The sequence below is a fragment of the Leptidea sinapis genome, chromosome 47, assembly GCF_905404315.1.
Source record: "Leptidea sinapis chromosome 47, ilLepSina1.1, whole genome shotgun sequence".
Taxonomy (NCBI): Eukaryota; Metazoa; Arthropoda; class Insecta; order Lepidoptera; family Pieridae; genus Leptidea; species Leptidea sinapis.
The window spans coordinates 7359957-7371976 of record NC_066311.1 but is presented as its reverse complement, the minus strand read 5'-3'; positions in this window follow the sequence as shown (position 1 = coordinate 7371976).

The window sequence follows — 12020 nt, the reverse complement described above, 5'->3', positions numbered from 1 at the left end:
ATCATTGCTTTTTAGTTTAACTACTTCAATATCGTTTACTGAATCGTTAATCTGAAAATATAAAACATAGTGTAAATATTAAAATATTCATAGTATTTAAATATTATTTTCGTCAAAAGCAAATATTTAGGCATATTGGAAAATCATGGGTATTTCATTGATGTAAGTCTGATAAGTTTTGCTGCAGTACTCTTTGTGCATAGAAAGAATAAAATGATCCAAAGACTAGCCTCTCATTTTTTTTACTGACTAAAATTTGTCTATAAAAATACTCCGATTTTATTGATAGTAATTTAGTCAAATATCATACCTAGGAGCGTCCCTAAAGGCCATATTTTTATTGATTTCTAAAATGTAAATAATAATCCTACTAAAATAAGCCACAAAAAACATATATGGTAAAAAGTTGGAGCTTGGCTGTATAGTATGTTTATCATTGTATCTTTGGCTCGATGGATGAAAGGAAAAAGACAATTTTTATAGAGTTATCTATCATTTGCCCATTCCATATATTAATAATAAAATATTCCCTGCATTCTGTTAATGTATGTCTTTGCATATTTACCGTTATACCTAAATCCATCCACCATAGCAGTTCTCTCTAAAATACTAACGAATAAAGTATAAAAGTACTTACCAAACGTATGTCTATATTGGAATCCTTAATATCATCTAATATTTCACCATGCATCACATTAGCAATATCATCCAAAAATTGTTTAGAATCTTTCAAACAGTCCACAAGAGGCACATCAAGTACAAGATTATGAGCCACTTCGCTTTCTAGATTTTTAAAATATTTTACTTCTGTTATTCCATTTATTTCTTGCAAATGAGGTAATTCTGCTTTAAATAATGTTATAGTTCGGGAAAGTACCTTTGCAAATCTAAAACCAGATATCTCATTAAAAATTTCAACTAGAATGCTAAGTCTTTGTGAAGAGTTGAATACATTCAATAAGCGATCAAATTCAATGCTTTTGTGGCTTTTCTGTCGCATTCTTCATCTAGTTTGCCTATATTATGATTATTTTACTATTATTGTGAAAGTCTTCTTTACCTCTCACTTAGTCACCATAGTGCAACATAACAATGCAAATTTTGTTTCCACCCATTTGGAAAAGAAGAATAATGCCTCAAATTTGATAAAAAAGAGCGCAAGAAACTAAGGGGGAGTTTACACATACACAATATGCTAAATGATTTCAGAGTGATTGTTTATCTTATGCAAGAGTAGGACAAACTAGCTCACTGGTCACCAGATATGTCAGTTAGGATATTTAGACTAACTGCAAAAAAACTTATTTCTTTACCACAGAGTTATATTTGACGAAAAAAATCGCTCAGGCTCATTACAATCGCAACTAGTTCAGGTTCGATTACAATCATTCTAATATATGAGCGGGTATCCTTTACTTTCATATAATACAGATTTGTTTTAAAAGGTACTTACAAAGTAGCATTACCCATTGCATTACGAGAGATATTATGAGCTAAACAGTCTGTTATCCTCGTTGTATTAGCTGTGATGTCTTCTAGAATATTCTGTTCTACAAGTTCTAGAAATTCGTTCAATGACTTGTTAAGTTCATACTTTGTGTAGTTACGAGTAGATATTATCTGCAATAATAAATGGATCATGACACAAGCTTGTGGATCGCAGTGTGTAATATTTTTTACAAACACTACTCATACGCAATACATAAGGAAATTGATTTCGCAGGAGATACAAAGGAAGAGAGATTGGAAGAAAGAAAAGGTATATGAAGAGTGGTAACACAACAAATATTCAACGTAACTTATTTTACGGTAGCAGTTAATAAATTATTTTAGCCATTTAACACTTACTTCTCCAATCGCCATGTCCCAATGGAAGTCATTGTTCAGCTCGAGATGGATATCTTCCAATATCATCGAGTCCAGGTGACAAAGTAGGTTATCGTACTCGGGTCTCTTATAGAGCTGCAGATTTAGTTGCTTTAGCCAACTTGTAATTTCTGGGCAGTAAGTACAGTATCTGGAAATTAATAGATTATAAGCCACTGTAGGTGCAACTTTGTAAACATGTCCCTGTTCATCTCTATGACATTTATTCTAGTCACTAAACGCTACGCCGTTCTTACCGAGCAAATATTCGCTATGGCGACTTTCCCGTGGCTAGGACCTAATGCTTCCTATCTCATTCGCTCGCTGAATCCTATACATTTACCTGTTTGTATCTCTATCATCTCGCTTTTTCGTTTCATCACATTCCAAGTCACACAGATTCTAACGAAGTTTCACTTCAAAAATATTGAATATTAAATATAAAATCATTATGCTAGTTTATTACATAATTTTTTAGGTCACTTACAAACTTCGACCCTTTATTTTATCGGAAGATATCGATATCTTATACGATTATACGATCGTTCAATTTTATTGAGGGGCGAATTTAAACCGTTCGTTCTACTGTCTGATAGATAAAAAGAGTTATCTATGGGATATCTTGGAAGGAAATGAGGTACATACAGATTAATTTTTACTACGAACTGTGGACCTTCTAATTTTCCAGTAATTATTTTGTTATCTAAACAATTTGTTATGTTTTTAAAGTGATAACCCTCACTTCTAGGATTAATACACAAATAAAATATGAAAACATAATTTTCAGAACGGTGTGGGACTCAAACCTTCGACGACCTCAACCTCTGGCTTTCAGTGCCAGTGCTCTGCCAACTGAGCTAACCGTTCGAGTGACCTATTGTCATAAAATCTTGTATGCTTTGTTCAACTCTCAGGTTGTGGCTTAATAACTGATAACTTGCTCAACCTCAATATTTGCATATTAGGTAATTGACTTGAGATGTCGCTCTTGTAAATCTAAACAATTTGTTATGTTTTTAAAGTGATAATCCTCACTTCTAGGATTAATACACAGATAAAATTTGAATCGTTCGCATCGTTTATAAAATTTTGTTTTCAAATTTTAGTCATGTTATCTATTATATTTCGTCTATTTTCGAGTGACCGAAGCTTAAAATGTTTGAGCATTGAGTTATGTGCAGCGCAGTATGGACAATTCCGATCCGAATGATACATAAACCATGGATCGTGCCATAAAATTTACATACAAAGACTATCAAATAAACAAATATAAAACGGTTACTGATAGAAAATAGTTAATACTCACGTAGTATTTAAATACAAGGTGCTGGCATCGACAATGTTACTCATCATTCCAAATGATATTTTAGTCAATGTCTCTTTGGACAGTAAGCCAATTAAAAGGGCCTTTAGCTTTGAAATTTTGGCTTCAGTGATCCAATGAGGTAGTTGTGGAGTTTGCGGTCCATGCGTTATTGAAGACAATTTAGATTCTGTATTCGCCAAGTCTAAATACAGATCTGGGTAATCTATATCTGGTTTAAGTTTTAAAGATGTTTCGTATTCCTGAGAATTAAGACAGTGCATTTTTTAAATTAATAGGTGTGTTGTTTACGAAAGTATAGAAATTATAAAGCTTAAATTTACAAATTTTTATGAGTACTTAGCCTATTCATTACAAGGAATCAAGTTAAAAATATACATTAAAATTAACGAAATAAAACTTATAATGATGATTATTACATATTTTATGAATTATTGATTATTAAGTATGGAACCTTTGCGTAATTTTGTGATTCTATTTGAGTATAAATATTTTTATGATAATTAGGGACGACACGAGCAGGACGTTTAGCTGATGGTAATTGATACGCCTTGCCCATTACAATGCAGAACAAACCCATATAATCTGAGTAGCACTACAAATTGCATTCGTCACCTTGAGACATAAGATTTTAAGTCTCATTTGCCCAGTAATTTCACAAGCTACGGCGCCCTTCAGACCAAAATACAGTAATGAAGAAGAACTTGACGATTAAATAGTTTTGCCATACACTTTTATTGCGACAAGCAGACTCTTTTGAGTTTACATACTGTAATCGATCAGAAACAAGCTAGGGAACTAGGCAAGTTACCTGAGAAGCGAACTGCAATGGTGGTATTTCTCTAAACAATTCCGTGGTGTTATGGCTGCAAAGCTGTCGTTGCAGACGTGACAGGTGTCCACGTGAGTCAGGCAGGTAGTCCGAGAGAGATACGTTGGTTTGACATAGTATTTCGCTGTTATTTTCACTTATATCATGTATAAGACGTACAATCTGAAAAATTTCATTTAACTTATTGTTATATTCAATTTCAACCTTGTAGTTTTAATATAAAACGTCCAAAAAAATATGAATAAATCTTTGGGGGAGGCATTTGTCCAGCTGGAATCCATCGGCTTCCGGCTGGAATGATGATGATGTTGAAAAATATTTTTAGTGGCATAACTACAGTAGTTGAACATATGGTATCGCGGACTTTTTTGTAGATATTGATACGTTCTAGAATACTGTAGAACATTTTTTTGTTCTGTCATCAATAGCACATTGTATTTTAGATCTTGTATCTTAGCCAATGTATTTGTCTAAGTTGTAAGTAAACTAAGCTCAATTGAATTTTTTTTTTGAAAGTGCAGAGTAGATTATGATGTATTTGAATTATCTTTTATTATAACTATATTTATTAGGATTTATTAAGGTGGTCTCTTTGACACAAATGTTCATATTCCACTAAAAATACCTCAAATTTCGCATAAAGCTAAAAATTGGTTGAGACATTTTTTTTTCTTATGGAATAGGAGGACAAATGAGCGTACGGGTCACCTGGTGTTAAGTGCTCACCGCCGCCCACATTCTCTTGCAACACCAGAGGAACCACAAGAGCGTTGCCGGCCTTTAAGGAAGATGTACGCACAAGGAAGCTCATTCCACAGCTTTGTAGTACGAGGGAGAAAGCTCCTTGAAAACCGCACTGTGGAGCACCCCCACAAAACCAGATAGTGGGGATGATATCGTAACTTGTGGCGTGTCATGCGAAGGTGGAATTAAATACGCCATTATAAATGAAATGTTAAAAATCTTCTATGATCTGCATAAAATTGATTGAAGATCAAAGATACAAAATTAACGTTTTCTCCGTTTTTCTCAAAAACGGTAAGTTTTATCGTCAAAATACGTCAGACAAAAGTTATACCGTTGTGTCTACTTTTTTTCGTACGACTCATAATTCGTGAGATATTGCGGTTTTAAAAATTCATATCCCACATAATATGCACTTTGTAGCCTTTATACGTAATCGGATGTTCAAAATGAAAATAAGAAAGTATCGGCTAGTTTGAGCATTACTAAGACTTTTAAAGAGGAACTTGAAAAATTCTTCGCATATGAATTAGCTCCTTACCCAATTATCACTTTTTGATGCAATGGGGATACGTAAAACTATGAAGTCAGCTCTTTATAATGGCTTTGAATACTTAAGCTTTGAAATTGATAACACAAATGCTATCTACACAAATGCTATAACACAAATACTATCGATGGACAGTATCTATTACTCTTATCTCTCATCTCTATCCGAATTTTGCCTAATTCAAATGTCAATTTTACATTATTCAATAATTTAATTTCCAATTTAGTTTCCAAACTGGCTTAAAACTAACCTTTTCTATTTTACAGACTGATATCAATATCCTTATAGAAAAAATAACAGTTTTAGTTTTACTTACATGTAGCTTATCTACGTTGGTAATTATATCTTCAGAAATTTCGAAAACACTTTCTACACTATTCAAAAACTGTTTTGAATAATATCCACTGTACAGACTTCGCAGTTCAGTCCACCAATCATTGCCAGCAAGAAATTCGACAACTATACCGTAGTGCTGCAGAGTACTGTGTAAATACCTGAGATATATTGGTATACTGAGGTCGTATGCGTAAGATATTGAAGTTTTCAGTGACTCAACAAGGGGTGCTCTGGAAAAATATAATTGTCAATAGTTTGTGACATTTTAGTTTAGGAAAGAAAACATTCACCTCTGTTTTGGTTATATTGCATCACGAAGAATACAAAAATCGAAGCATCGTTCCAGCTTACAAAGCAAGAATAAAAGGCGAAAATTGCCTACTTTTAAAATAATTAAAAGTGAAATTTGATAAAAAAATTACCTTTCATTGATGTAACTGAAAACGTTTGCAACGTCCTCAGTATTATTTGTCTGTAGAATCTTCACAGAATGAAGTAAGCTATTTCTTATCGCTTCATAATCATTATCTAAGACATGCTGCACTGCGTTATATAATATCTTGTACTGCTTCGAGCAAATTATAGATTTCATTCTTTGACTTTCGCCCAGTATAACTTTACTTGTATCATTACTAACAACACTATCACACATTACTTCCAAGCCATTTGTTATTTTGTAATCGTTTCTATTCGTCCATAAAACATCGGTAATAACATCAAAATGGATTCCAATGACTTCTGTAGGTCTTCTTGTAAACATTCGTTTAATAGAATTTAAATCGCTCTCAATTTTCTTGGCATCTTCTTCAGAAACATTACTTATTACTTCGCTAATGTTTATGGTGTTGAATAAATCTAACATCTTATTAATAATTACGACTGTTCTTGTTAAATATACTGTAGATATAGTTTGTTTGTTCATGATATTATTAAATAATATGTAGGATGGATCCTTTTCGCTTATTTTAAACGATAGTACAGAGTTTACGGCCGTGCCAAGTCTTGTCTTAAGGTTGTCTATGCTTAAATCAACTTTTATGGGATTGTTTGTTAGATTTCTCACAAGATTATATAAATCATTGACATTTGTGTAGGCTTCATTATATTTGCTTGTGAAATCAGTGACATTTAATGTAAAGTAGAGATATTGCTGTAAAATAATATAAAAGTTGTTATTTTTTTTTTGTTGGTACTTAAGTGCAAATTTAATGCTGTAATGGATTTCAACAGAAAATAATTAAAAATCACAGTACAAAATATGTATATAACAGTAAAAATAAAAACCTGACACTTAAATACGATTAATGACAGTGGCAAATTAATAATTCCTTATTAATAATGCCCATGCGTTAGGAACATTATATTATAACGTACTACCTTCTTTCAAATTCAAATATTTTAATTCAAAATAGGATATAATATCAGTTATTGAATGTCAAAAACCCACCCATTCTAACAGGTATGCCTCAGACTTAAGAAAAACGGGCGCAATAAACCCAGCGGGCTTCTATTTTGTTCAATAAAATTTATTATTTAATAGCCTGTGGGCGGTCGCTCAATGTCCAATCTATGGTATCATTAAGAAAATCATTTATGTTAAAGTAACCTTTACCACACAAACGTTTTAAACAATTTTTTTGAATTTCGTAATACTTTTGTTTTGAACATTTTCTGGGATCTTGTTGTAAAAGCATATACATCGCCCCACAAAAGTCGTCACGACTTAGCAAAGTATTAGGCATTATAAGTTTAGGTCAGTTCCTGGTGTTAACATTATATATATAGCATTATCAAGAATATAGAAGAAAAACCAACAGTCAAGATGTTTATTTCTTTATATTTTGCTCCCAATGATTCTTTGCGCCGCACAATTGGTTAAAACATGAAAAAACAGCACCATTAACACATAAGTGGCACATAAACACTTACTGGTTTTGCTATGATGTCCATAAATTTATTATCACCCCTCGGCATCCCGATCCAGTAGAAAAAAGTAGGGCAGACCAGAGGATATATACGTCGTATTATGGAGCTGGTAATTGGACTGCCAGGAGCTGGCTTCAGTGCCATAACTACCGCTTCACAGTCCCAAAAAACTGTTTGTGATGCTCTCCTAACCTGAAAGAAGTTGAGGGAAGAAGAAAAGAGTTTTTAAATATTAAGGAAATTTAATCAATAATGGTAGAAATTAAATTATAGGTACCATAAAACTTAAGGTAAGCCCAAACGATACCTTATGTTGTTTCTAGTGTCTGCATAATTTTCAATCATATATTTAAACTAAATTGAGTACTATTAACAACGCGTAACGTCAACGCGTCAAAATAAAAATATTGCAATTGAATTCTTTGTATTATTTTTATTATAGTGGACACGTTATAATATGATCTTATGATTACTTTCAAAAAAAAATTTTTTCAAAAATAAATTCACAAAATATAATTAAACTAAAATAGTTTTCATTACCTGTGTCATAAAGTCTAAGTCCCAATAAGAGTTGACCAACACAGCGATAAAGTCCGGCATCTTCTCATATAACATGTAAAGAGCTGTGTCTTTTGTAAACCCAGCTATCTGTAGCATTGTGGTGTTCTCATCTATAAAATTCGAATACTGTTATTATTATCTGGCACTGAGTTTTATTAATCAATGAAAATACCCGTTAAGTATTGCAAATTCTAGAGCAATTCTATTGATGATACTTCACTTGCAAAATCGACCAAAATATGTTAATAAATACATACTGATTAGTACCGCGTGACTATGCTGTTATTTTTCGAATAAATTCAGGGTTGGGAATTATTTTAAATGAGTATAAAAAAAATACTGTTTGTCAAAAGTTTTGTAAATAGGAACGTGGTTGTAACAGCTCTGTACAGTTCAAAATATTTTTTCCAATAGGGCCGCTATCCCAATATAATCGCCAAATTAGCGCATATTTGAAACCATTTCTTATCGTTTTATATAAAGCTTTTATTTTTACAAAAATATTTATATGTCTACAGAGTATGAGAAGGAAATACATACATACCCTGTTAAAACTGTTACAGTTGGAGCCAATAATCATAGATTCTAGATAAAAATTGTATGAAAAATTAATTACTGTTTACCCATACATTTTAACATGACATAGTTTTGTTAATATTGAATAGAAAATTGTATTATGTTTGTAATAAATTAAAAATGCTTCTAATTATGAATTAAAACAATGACGATATTGTGCGAGGGAGATAACCTAGCTCCGCTCGATTCCTCAAGGCCGTTGGCTGGCCTTAAATATAGGTATTTCATCTTTAGCACCATAATATAACGGGATACGTTACTTTAACATTGCAAAGTCTATATTTATTTTTATAAAGATGGATTCAGAAGTCAGTTGTGACGGGTGTGGACGGCGTCATGACCTTTGAATATCCAATATGATGAAAATATTTATTTATATACTAGCCGTTCCCGCCCGCTTCGCTGTGCTAATTTTAAAGGGAATGAACGTTGGAATTCAAAAATAAGATTAAATTTCGCATCGAATGGTGGTAGTTTCATGTCGATACGATCAGTGGTTTATGTGTGAAAGAGCCTCAAACAAAGACCATTTTCATTATAGATATAGGAGATTCGATCAAGATAAATTCTCTTACCGGTAACTTCTTTAAAGTAGGTCAAAATGTCGTGCGATACGTTCCCCAAGGCAAGGGAGATAAATTGCATTGAGTAGACACCAGCTGCCCGACCTGACCACCTGCAGGCCTCATCTACTTCCACATCGGAGCAGTTCAAATACTCCTGCCACACGGCGTGCAGTGAGGTATGCGGCACGGAAATGTTGACTGAGTTAATGACCTTGTCAACCTTCATCAAAAACTTTCTGGAAATAAATAAAATAATAATAAGAAATTTACCAGTGGCTCCATTGCACAGGATGCCGTCTAGATTATCGGTACCACAATGGCGCCAATTTTTTGCCGTGACGCAGTTATATGTAAATATTACTGTGTTTCGGACTGAAGGGCGCCGTAGCTAGAGATCAGACTTAACATCATATGTCTCAAAGCGACGAGCGCAATTGACTACAACGGCACTAGCCGCTCAGATTTTTTGGGTTTTTCAAGAATCCTGAGCGGTACCGTATCGTAATGGGCAGGGCGTATCAATTACCATCAACCGAACGTCCTACTCGTCGCGTTCCTTATTGTCATAAAAAACAGTCTATGTCATGTGTACGTACCTAATAAGAATCTCTTTATTGTCCACATTGAAAGCGTCAACAAACTTGTTCCATGCTTCGTTTACACTCATAGTTTCGCTGTCAATACTTTTGTTAATGTTCTTAGATATCTCCTTCAGTGCGTCAATCGATTCCAGAGATCCGTCAAATGCTGACGAGAACTTGAGTATCACATGAGGTTCGTAAGATGTTGAGTTCCACTTTGCCGTTTTCTGAAATGTTTTGAGTGTATAGATTAAAACGATTTTATCTGAGGTCCCAAAAAGTGCATATCATTCGACCATTATGCAATTTTAAAATTAACCTTTCCGTTCCGGAGAAAGAAAGTGAAACGCCTAAAATTCGGATCTGGCACTCACCTGCCGCTGCTGCGGCACGCTACGCTCGTGCGTTGGGGTAACTGTTCTAAAGCTAACCTAACCAGTTTTTATAAATTGAAGTTGATAGAGCTTTAATCAACGGTTATAATTCTACCACTCTTATTACAAGGTAATGCACCTTATATATTCTTTATATATAATATGATGTTATGATTTCTTACAAAAAAATATTTTTTTTATTCTAAAACCTAAATTTTACAAAATAATGTTCCCGTTGTATGCTAAACAAATATGGCCGCCACCGGCTAAAGCCAAATAAATACTAATATATTATAATCCTAAATAAGTAATATATAATTATTCACACTGTCAATATTTATGTCTAGGTATTACGGTTTATGAGATAAAGCCCGGTGACAAACAGACAGATCGAAAGCAGAGTCTTAACAAGATTCCCATGGGTCACTTTTCTCTTACGGATCCCTAAAAAGGTACTGTATATAGAGCGTTTCGTTCTTTAATATTCAATAATATATATTTTTTCAGTCAATAAGTCAATAATCAGTCAATAACTGTTTTAACGGTGGCCGCTCCAGTCGATAACCAACTATTACTTGCAATCTTTACAAGCTGACAAATTCGAATATATTGATCCTAAATAGGATTCAAAATCTCTTAATGAGAGTTAAAAACCATTACCCATTCAAAATAGTATGCCTCAGACTTTAGAAAAACGGCCACAAGAAAATCAGCGGATTTTTTTTTAAATATTTCTTACAATGCTATATTATACAATATCATACAATAATTGATGTGAAAACTTCTGCAGCGGCGAGGAGCAGTTTTCTTGGCATGGGTATATAATATTAAACTCGCGTCAGGACACGTGACCTGATCCAAAATTCATAAGATAGTCGTTTACATTATGGATGGGTGTACAATGTTAAACTCGAGATAAACTTCTTAAAATAAGATAATGTATTTCTTTAAATTTTTCTCTTAATGATTCCTTAGAATGTAGGAAGGACTGGACTGTTTCAATTAGCCTTTATAGAAGATTTAATGTTAACATACAAACAGAGTAACGTTCTTCTTCTGGACATATGCCTTCCACTCCTCCTGCAACGGTTCATCAAAGCACAACAGCAGCTCCAATGTCTTCACTGATCCCTTGGTCTTGGATCCGAACTGCAGAATATCTGTCAGACTTTTGTAGCAAGGCCAAGGCTTGTCAGAGTTCAAAATCGTTACTAATGGCTCGACCTGGTTAATATATTTAAGTATGTGATTACTATGTTTTATGAGAAAGTAGGTAACAAAAATTCAAACAAATAGGAAGTTGCAAAATTTAACAAGTTATTTATTTATTGGTAATATATAGAGGTAAAATATTACAAAATCCTAATTTGATATTACAAATGTGAAAGTTTGAGAGTGTGTGTATGTTTGTTACTTCTTCACGAAAAAACTACTGAATGGATTTTAATGTAACTTTATAATAATATAGCTTACACATCAGAATAACACACAGGCTACATATTTATAAAGATACAGTGTGAATTGTCCAAAATATAACGATAAGTGTCAAGAAGTAGGATAAAAATCTGCAATTCATGTTTGCACCGCAACGCCCGTAGGAGTTACAAAAATATATACAAAGTATATCGTCGCAAATACAACAACACACTTATTATAAAAACTATAATAATAATATTAATAGTTTAACTCTAGTATTAAATCATAAATCGTCATTTGTTTACATTGTGATGTAAAATTATTGTTAAAAAGCATTAATGCCTAGTTAGATAATAATAGGTATAAAG